Raw genomic sequence first — 10,211 nt, 5'->3', positions numbered from 1 at the left:
GTAATGTTAACACAACAAACTTTTATAAATCAGTTTTCATTAACTCAAAACTGTAGCTTCAAACATAAATCATGACTACAGACGCCACTGTCAAATATCAAAAATTGGTCTTTTAAAGCTGGCACCTTAAAGGTACTTAGATATTTGTATTTCTATTCAAATTGCTGAATGCTTTTGAAACATTGATTTGGGTGTTCATCAATAAATTAGAATGCTGTACAAAATCAAAATTATTTCAATCTTTTAGAAGCAAATCATTTTAGATGTTTTTGTCCTTAAAGGATATAAAAAATCATGACAATGGGAATTGTAATGCAGTCCAGTAGAAGTGTTTTTAAGTACCTGCTTCTCATAAAGCCGGTCCATCATTTCACCAACTCCTCCACTTTTCTTCTTTGTGAAAAGTCCAATCAGCTGAGGAGAATATACTGTACATCCATACTAATTAGTAATCCAGTGAATGTCGCAGTGGAGCTCATGAGAATTAGCAAAAAAAAAGGAGAACATGAGAGAAAAAAAACAAAGCATTGCATCAAATGCAGATGTAAAGAACTTCTATTGTACTTTTACTCAAATTATTGCACCCAAAAATGCTAAAGTTGAACAGCAAACATTTTCAAAAACATAACGATTAAGCTTTGGTCTTACAAAATCATTAATTTCAGCGTTCTTGCTCCATCCTAATTTTATTTGATAGGGATTAAGGATGTGGACGGCACAGCGTCAACCGTGTGGAGGCAGAGTAAACGCTCTCCTTAACGTTCAGACCATGGGGCAACAGAGATACAAGTAGAGCAAATTGGCAGTTCCTCATAAAAAAATTTACTATTTTGACACATTCTGTTTATACATTTGGACTAGAAAAACTGTAATTAAAAAGATTAAACTGCATTTCACCGAGAAGTTGTGTGCTGCGTAGATTTGAATTAGTAAGTTACTTAACTATTTCAACCAAATAAGCCGCCAACCAATACATTTTAAATTTATGCAAGTTGACTTCAAACAATGCTAGGAGGGAGCTGTGCCAGCAAGCTCCATGAGCAAGCTCCATTTTTTTTGAATATCAGCAAAATAGTTGCACAATTTCACTTGGAAGTTCTGTATAAACACAACGATCGAAGACAAAACACTTACAATGTAATTTTCACACTGCAGCTTATAAACCTCTTCTGTGTTGAAACTTTCCTCTAATAGCCGACAAGTCGGGGCAAAACACCTCAGCATCGTGTGGCAAGCTCAGTGCAACAAAAGACGTTTTATTTCTTTGAGTGTTGTTGCTTTGAATTGTTGTGATCACTGGCTCAGACCAAACTAAATGATTCATGTTGTAAAGGATTTAGTACATCCAGCTGTTCGTTTTCGATCTACTCTGCTGAATTTATAAAAGTTACTTGTACAATTTAGCTGAAGTGAGTACAAATAAACTTCTTTTTAGTAAGAAGCACCATTGGGGTTTACAGTGTAGTTCAAAATCTTATATTTTCAGACTGCTGAGACTTTTTCTATTTATTTTTTTACTGAACATTGGCTCTTGTAAGCACAGTTTTAAATAAAATCTTATCGCTAGTTTTTATTTTTTAATGGCTTGACTGGAAACAGGACATTCATAGAATAACAAATTAACCTTTAAATTACAGTGTAATTGGGCGTGCCGTGGTGGCGTAGCGGTTAGCGCGACCCGTATTTGGAGGCCTTGAGTCCTCGACGCGGCCGTCGCGGGTTCGACTCCCGGACCCGACGATATTTGCCGCATGTCTTCCCCCCTCTCCTTCCCCGTTTCCTGTCAGCCTACTGTCATATAAGGGACACTAGAGCCCACAAAAACCCTGGAGGGGTAAAAAAAAATAAATAAATAAATAAATTACAGTGTAATTTACCGAGAAGTTGTAATTTACACTGTTAAATTACAATGTAATTTAAATTACCCTGTAATTTAAAGGCACTTTAAATCACCCCCACTTCTTGGTGAAGTGGGGATGAAGATGGTGAGGATAAACGCGGGAGACCCAGGTTGAAGTGGTGATTTAATGATGAAAGTCTCAACAATCCAGACAGCACAGTTGAGCAAAGGCAATGACTCACACTGGTAGTAACTGGACTCGACTTGAAGACAACAGACAGAAAAGACAAACCGGGACAAAGAGACAGAGACACACGTGGCATTAAATACACAGAAGGTAACGAGACACACCTGGGAACAATCAAGGCTTGGACAGGACAACACGGAGACGGAAACCCAAAATAAACACAGAGAAACTCAAATCAACACAGAGAAAACCAAATCCTTACATGTAGTAATAACAACTACTTCAATGACATTAAAATATTTAAAGAGAATAAATATTCTCTTTAATATTTTATGTTAAATTCTAATTGTAGATATTTGTTTTTAGACTTGGTCTAGTTGACTCCTTAAATTCCTGCTTGTCTCAAATTTGATCTTTACCCATTACCTCATTATGGATATTTAAAAAAAAAAAGTATTTAAGTCATACCCCTATTTTGATTACGCCTACTTTATTCTGTAGTGCTTCACGTACATATACCAGCATGGCCTGCAGATGGTACGACAGACTAATGTCAACACGATGAGTAGCAGTAGTGTGATTAATGCAGTAAGAACTGTCTTATCATGATATAGCTTGTTGTTGACAACGACTTTTAATCATGGAGTTTATGTGTCAGCTGGCTTATGTACTTTGACTATTTTGAAAATCAAAGAATACACAGATTATGTACATGATGATATCTCTAATTGAGGATGAAACATTGACACTACTGTTGGGATGACTAAGAATAAATGACTCGGACTATGATTTCTTTTGAGACAATTCCTATTCTTGCTGCATTTCATTTTTCCATTACAAGTGAGGACATACAGTATATTACATCACTCAAGGCCACGTAATGCCCCCTTTTTACGCTTACAGAAGAGTAAAAAGTTGCTTGCGTCCAACTGTCTATTTTTTTCCTGATGTACAGGGTAAGATACAACACCCCTTCCAAGCATTCAATAAAGGCTTTCGTTTTTGGAGACATCGTTTGGTCAATGATCTGCCATCAAATAATGGCAAATCATTTGATGTTGGCAGCCAAATGGCGGAGGAAAGAGGAGGACAATAGTGAGCCTCTGCACTCCATCAAAAGAACTGCAAAGTCAATGTGTTGGCGTTGCCATCACAAAGCCCAGAATTCAGCCCAATGAAGAAGTTGTGGGAAGATGTGAAAATGTGACGGTGACGTTGCCTGCAAACATGACTGAGCTATTCCAGTTCTGGAGAAATGGATCGAGAGGAATGTGTCAAAACTCCAGCCAACAATTTTGAGAATCTTGAGGGAGGAAACCCAAAATGTTTGACCCAAATTATACAGCTTACACTCTACAATTAACCCTGATGCTAATCAAATGTTTGTGAACTTCTGAATATGAAGTAATTTACAATGTCTAAAAAACGTTTTTGTATGTTTTCTGCCATTTAGCAAATAGAAATAATTCAACTAACCTTAAATAAGAGAAGTTTCATTTGATTTAACAGCAATCAGTGAAGAAAAAATGTGTATCTCTTCTACCATTAGATGGTTCTTTATAGTAAACTTTCACTAGATGATACAGGAGTACTTTTTATTTGGATTTTTAAAAATGATATGAAACCACCACAAAGAGTAACAGTTGAGATATGGTTGGAAGACAGAAACCTTCATTGCAAAACCCTAGATTATTATCTCAGGATGCTTTTATGGTGATATCAGCCGTTCTGAAAAGCCCCTCTGATAAGGAATGGGCAAAGGAGTAGAGTTAGCAAAATACAGGTTGATGAGGCAATACGGTTCAGGTGCGGTGGCCCACTGTTGCTTTGGAAAAAACGTTTCTTTGCACTCGCATACAGAGATCGAGACAGGCATGCTGAGATAAAAACACACACAGTAGGATGAGGGTCCGGAATAAATAAAGCTAAACACTTAGCTCAACAAGTGTTTAGCTAATGCTGGTGCAGGCACTGTTGAGATACTCAGCACACCAGTAATCAAGATCTGCGCTGCTAAGGTTTGTTTTTCTTGCAGCACGTGCACCTCAAAAAACCACAAACGGGAAAAACTCAGTGATCTGTTAAACTTTTACTAAAGTCTTTGTTAAAGCCAATCATAGGAAGGAGGGCTGCACTATAATTTAAAAACAGTTCTTTATTCCAGCTACTGTAATTAGTCTCTTTTACGACTCATGCAGAAACAGTTGTGTGTCAGACCTGCGTTGATGTCACCAAAACCAAACCAAAGGTTGCTCTGTTTAAAATGTTTACATAGGGAATTACAGGATAATTTAAGACTGAAGTGTTCATTTATGAACCACATCCCTTTCCCCGACTGACTGACTCAGTGGGTACTTATCACCTTCACCATAAAGTTGCTCAGAGGAATTTCTGCCAAGATTACAAGACGATGTAAATGCCTGCACGTCAAAAGCAGCGATTGCTGCAGAGTCAGTTACTGGACGCATTCAGCTGTGTCTCCTTGGATAGAAAACCTTGGAAAATAAACTGAACACGACTGTTCTATGAGTAGGATGAAACTGGAATATGTGATGGACTTGAATTATTGTTTTGTAAATTGTGAATTGTTGTTTTAGATTTCATTTGTTGGAAATTGGTGTAAAATAGCTAAACTGGATGTATCTAAAGTGAATTATATACATGGACAAAAAGACACTTTAAGTCAAGTCAAGTTTGTTTGTTTAATCCAGTTTAAAGTGCTTTACATCGTAAAAACATGTTACAGTAACCAATTGTGAAACAAGAAATAAACATGACATTTTTGACAAATGCCATTATCCTTGATTTAAAGAAACTCAGTGTTTCAGCAGTTTTCCAGTTTCCTGGAAGTTTGTTTCAGATGAGAGTAGCGTAAAACCTGCTGCTTCTCCATGTTTGGTTCTGGGGAATTAGAATAGACTTGAACCAGAAGACCCGACGGGTCTGGAAGGTTGAGACAATGACAACAGGTTGTTAATGTGCTGTGGCCCTGAGCTTTTCAGTGATTTCTGAAATAACAGAAGTGTTTTAAAGTCTATCCTCTGAGCTACAGGGAGCCAGTGAAATGGCTTTAGAATTGGAGTGAATTAGTGATGTGCTCTAACTTCCTCATTTCATTGAGAAGTCGAGCTGCAGCATTCTGATTGGCTTTTTAGGCAGACCTTGAAGAGACCGTTGGAGTCTCTTCAAGGTCTTGTAACAGCCGTAATTGTGTAGTGTCTCTTTAAGACACTCTAGTGTTGCTAGTGACGTCACAAGTATGCGCCACGGCTACTCTGTAGAGAGCGTGGGAGAAACGTGCTACGACAGGTTAGCTTTCCTTAGTAATGTTACGGGTTGTTTGGACTCTGCTAATTTGCATGTTTGATATTATAGCAGCCGTTCAACCGGGCTTGTAAGGTTGGTGAAGAGAGTTTATTAAAAGACAACACTGTGGAAATTCCCAGTACCAGTGTGGCTGTGCGTTTTTGATCGCCCAGACGAGTCTGCCGCCTCCTCTCCTCCCTTAAATACAACCCGAGCGTTACAAATGGCGCCCGAACATTTTATCTTGGACCTCAGAAGGCAGTATCTTCTACCAGCTGATGATTGAAACGTTGAGGAGATACTTTGCAAAATAGTGGATGTCCGCCATACCTCGTGGGAACGGACCAGGCTAGCCCAGACGCAGAAGACGGAGCGTTTCCATGGCAACGAGCGGATTCTTCAAAGCTGTTCTCTGTATATAATATGGTTCCCTACTAAAACCCTTCGTCGTGACAACTTTGGATCAACTGCGCTGCCTGGACGTGAGACGGATTATGCTTTATAATTTCTGAATGTGCATGTATGCACAGCGGAGTGAAGCGGAAAACCCTCATCGGCTGAGCCGCGCTGCAGGCTTTGTTTTCCCCCTGAACGATCTTTCGGAACTTTCTCACTGGACTCAGCTCTGTACCGGATCAGAGCTGCAAGACAAATTCATCTGAGAAGATACTAACTGAAGCCGTGAGTATTCGAAAAGCAAAATAAGAGAAGAGGGGACAAAGGAAAGTCTTAAACTCTGACTGAGATCGGATTAAAACAAATATACGGAAGCTATTCGTTGGACTCAGCAGCATAATTTTTTCTGGTTGAAAAAGACAAAGGAGGACAAAAAAAACAAACAAAAAAAAAAAACAATAATTTGAAGGTGTTCCTAACTGCTGACTTTTGATTTGACTGGGTTGAAGGTTCCTATTTGGAAACTATCTTTAAGGGTGTTTGGCTTAAAAAAAAAAAAATTCTACCCATGTGAAATTCTAAGTTTATGTCTGTGTACAGCTAAATGTGTTTCAACTTTTCACACTGCTAAAATTAATAACTAACATTCTTGGAATTATTTCTGTGTGACCAAAACTGAAGTTATTCCAGCATAACTTGCATTATACAGACTTGGGTTCACATAAGTGTGCATTATGGCTACTCATCCTGACTTGACTGATCTATGTGATGATTTGGACTTTAGGTTGCTCCCAAACCACAATGCTGCCAGACACAATACCCTTGACCTAGAACATAAAGTACAAAGTTTAAAAGAAGAGGTGGACATGCTTCAACAATGTCTACATGAATCTTTGGATCTCCAGAAAAAGATTTTGGAGCGTTGGACTCAACAAGCTAAAACAGTCCCTAAAGTCCCAAGTGCTCAGGTTACTCAACCTTTCCCTCAGGCGTCATCTACTCCATATGTGCCTAGTCTACGTACCAGGAAAAAAGAGCAATACAACTCAGCACCTGACCCCACTCAGTCCATGAGGGCTCCGTCTCAGACACATTCGGATTCGCTGCAGTTAATTAATACTACCAGAGTCCTCGCTGCCGCTTTGCACCAAGCAAAATTAGAACCGACTGTGTTCACTAATGATGGTGGTCTTCATCCAGAGGAATGGCTGCAGTCTGTCAATGCTTACAAGACCTCACTGGACTTAACAGACACTCAGATTCTCAGAGAACTACCACATTTCCTAGCTAAGGGACCAAGGAAGTGGTTTAGTGTTCTCAGCTCTCATGTATCTACTTGGACTGAATTTTGTGAACTTTTCAGAACTGTGTTCTTACCTGTTGACAACCAGGAGCATATTATGAGAGGTATCTTGGACAGTTTCCAGCACCCCGAAGAACCTCTCCCAACGTTTGCAGCCCATATGCTCAGTGAGTTCAAAAGACTGAGGAACCCTCCGTCTGAGCAAGAACAGATTGACCTTATCTGTAAACATGCAGTGGAGAAGTACAGAGTGGCACTGTATGGAACACCTATCAGGTCAGTAATTGATTTGGTGCTGCGTGCCCATGAGCTACATTCTGTTCTCGGCACCAGCCCATTACAGCCATCAAGAGTCCAGATGAAAAATAGAACTGATGATGGACCCTACTGTTTTAAATGTTCCATGCCTGGTGTTACATCCCGCACATGTCCGAACTGTTCCACTGAGTATTATGGAGCTCGACATTCTACAAGATCTGCCAGAGAGCGTCCCCAAACTCCACCTGCAGAACCAAAAAGCGCTAACGTGGTGAGAGAACCAAACCCAACAGGTAGGAAGCAGGGAAACTTCAGGGGGGGGAGAGTTTTTCACAGGGCCAACCCTCCCCCCGGTCAGTAACTCCGCCCTCATTGCCTGTGTCAGTCCCAAATTCACCACCTATGCTCAATCACGTTGAAGATGGAGCTTCACAATCATCTTGGAACACTCCTTTCAGAGTTAAAGTGAACTTAAAAGGAACAGCTCTGGAGGCCACACTCGACACAGGTGCGTCGCTTTCAGCAGTAAATGCAGACTTGATACCTGAAAAGACCCAAAATGTCTCATTAAAGAATCAGTGGCATTCCCCACCCATAAGACTGGCCAACGGCACTGACTGCAATCCATTGGGAGTAACTTGGTTGACCATTGGATTTATGGGCAAGTCAGTCTATCAACGATTTGTTATAGTGCAGGGCCTGTCATCCCCCTTAGTTCTTGGGATGGACTTTATGACTCGCACTTCACTAACAATTCATGTCCCAACCAGAACAGTAATTATGGATGACAATCCCCCATTTCTGGATGAACCCTGTGAAAACGACTTTGTGGAGGCTGATCTGGAGTGTGGAACGATGACTCTGCAGAACACTCCACAGGTCTCACTTAAGGAAAAAGTTGAAGATGCTAACTTAAATTCTGCGGAAAAAGGAGGACTGTTAAAGTTGCTAGATAACTACAGTGATCTGTTTGATGGTCACCTAGGTTGCACTTCTTTGGCAGAACATGTCATCGTCACTGGGGATGCAAAGCCAGTTAACCTACCACCTTACCGCACCTCCCCAGCTAAAAAGCAAATCATTGAAGAACAAGTACAAAAGATGCTAAAGGATAACATCATTGAACCTGCATCTGGACCATGGGCAGCTCCTGTAGTCATTGTGAACAAACCCCCTCGTGAACCACGGTTTTGTGTTGACTTCCGGGGTCTAAATCAACTGACTGTGAAAGACTCTTATCCACTCCCACGCGTGGATGAATCATTGGACTTTTTATCAAGAGGAAAGTTTCTGACAACATTAGACCTTGCTCGAGGTTACTGGCAGGTCCCCATTGCTGAACAGGCTAAACCAAAGACTGCTTTCATCTCGCATTGTGGTCTGTTTCAATTCAAAGTCCTTCCTTTCGGCCTATGTAATGCCCCTGCAACTTTTCAACGACTTATGAACAATGTTCTGGCTGGCCTGATTTATAAGTCATGTGCAGTGTATCTGGATGATATTGTTGTCGCATCACCAACTTTCGAGCAGCATCTACATGACCTAGAGGAGGTCCTTAGCAGGCTTAAATCTGCTGGCCTCTCATTGAAACTGAGCAAATGTCAATTCTGCCTTACAGAACTCACCTTCCTTGGCTACCGTGTTACACCATCTGGCATTCATCCTGACCCCGACAAGGTGAGAGCTGTGACTGAGTTTAAAGTGCCAACCACTACAAAGCAGGTGCGACAGTTCCTTGGCCTAACGGGTTACTACCGCCGCTTTGTACAAGACTATGCCAGTCATGCAGAGCCACTCTTTGCTCTCACAAAAAAAGATGTGACGTTCAACTGGAATGACAAGTGCCAAGCAGCTGTGGACTTTCTAAAACATTCCATAACTTCGGCACCAGTCCTCAAGTTCCCAGATTTTACGTGTCCGTTCTTCATCCACACTGATGCATGTGATGCTGGACTTGGAGCAGCATTGATGCAGAAAGATGAGGATGGCAAAGATGTAGCTGTGGCTTTTGCTAGCCGTGCTCTGCATAAATCAGAAAAGCCCTATTCGACTCCGGAAAAAGAATGTCTGGCTGTTATCTGGGCATTGGAACATTTCCGTCCCTATGTCGAAGGTTTACATGTGACTATTTACACCGACCACAGCAGCCTCAAGTGGTTGATGTCTCGACCCAATCCCTCTGGTAGGCTTGCCAGGTGGTCTCTTCGCCTTCAGGATTTCGACTTCAGCATCATTCACAAACCTGGAGAACGTAATAAGGTGCCTGATGCCCTTTCATCAGGCACCTTGAAAGGTGCATCCCTGATGCATCCCTGATGTGGATGCACCTATTGATCTTCTTCCTCCCTATGCCATGATCGGAAGCATGGATCTTCGTGCTCTGCCTTCTGTAATTGTGTCTGACCGTCCTCATGTTCGTCAGTTGCAGCTGGAGGACCCAGTCACAGGCACCTTGCTCCGTCAACTCGAAAATGACCAACAGAGGGAGGAGGATAACCAAGATCTGCAACAGTACATTGTACAAGATGGACTCTTATATTTCATTGATCCAAAAACAAAGTGTGGTCTTCACCCACTCAAGCAGATTAAACTTTTTGCTCCTACTGCACTCCGTAGTTATCTGCTCAAGTATTACCATGATCATCCTACAGCCGGACATCTAGGCATTGCAAAAACTCTGGCACGCTTGCGTCTCAGATTCTTCTGGCCAAACATGAACTCTGATGTAAAAAAATATGTGGTGTCATGTTGTTCATGCCAAACCACTAAGCCAACTCAGAGAAAACCAGCAGGTCTTATGGTCCCAATCCAACCACAGAGACCATGGGAGTACACGGGTGTGGACTACATTGGCCCACTACCCCGCACTCAAAGGGGAAATGCATATATCCTTGTTTTTGTGGACTATTTCTCCAAATGGA

The sequence above is a fragment of the Xiphophorus hellerii genome, chromosome 18 (assembly GCF_003331165.1).
Source record: "Xiphophorus hellerii strain 12219 chromosome 18, Xiphophorus_hellerii-4.1, whole genome shotgun sequence".
Taxonomy (NCBI): Eukaryota; Metazoa; Chordata; class Actinopteri; order Cyprinodontiformes; family Poeciliidae; genus Xiphophorus; species Xiphophorus hellerii.
The sequence above is the reverse complement of the archived record's forward strand: the minus strand, read 5'-3'. Positions refer to the sequence as shown.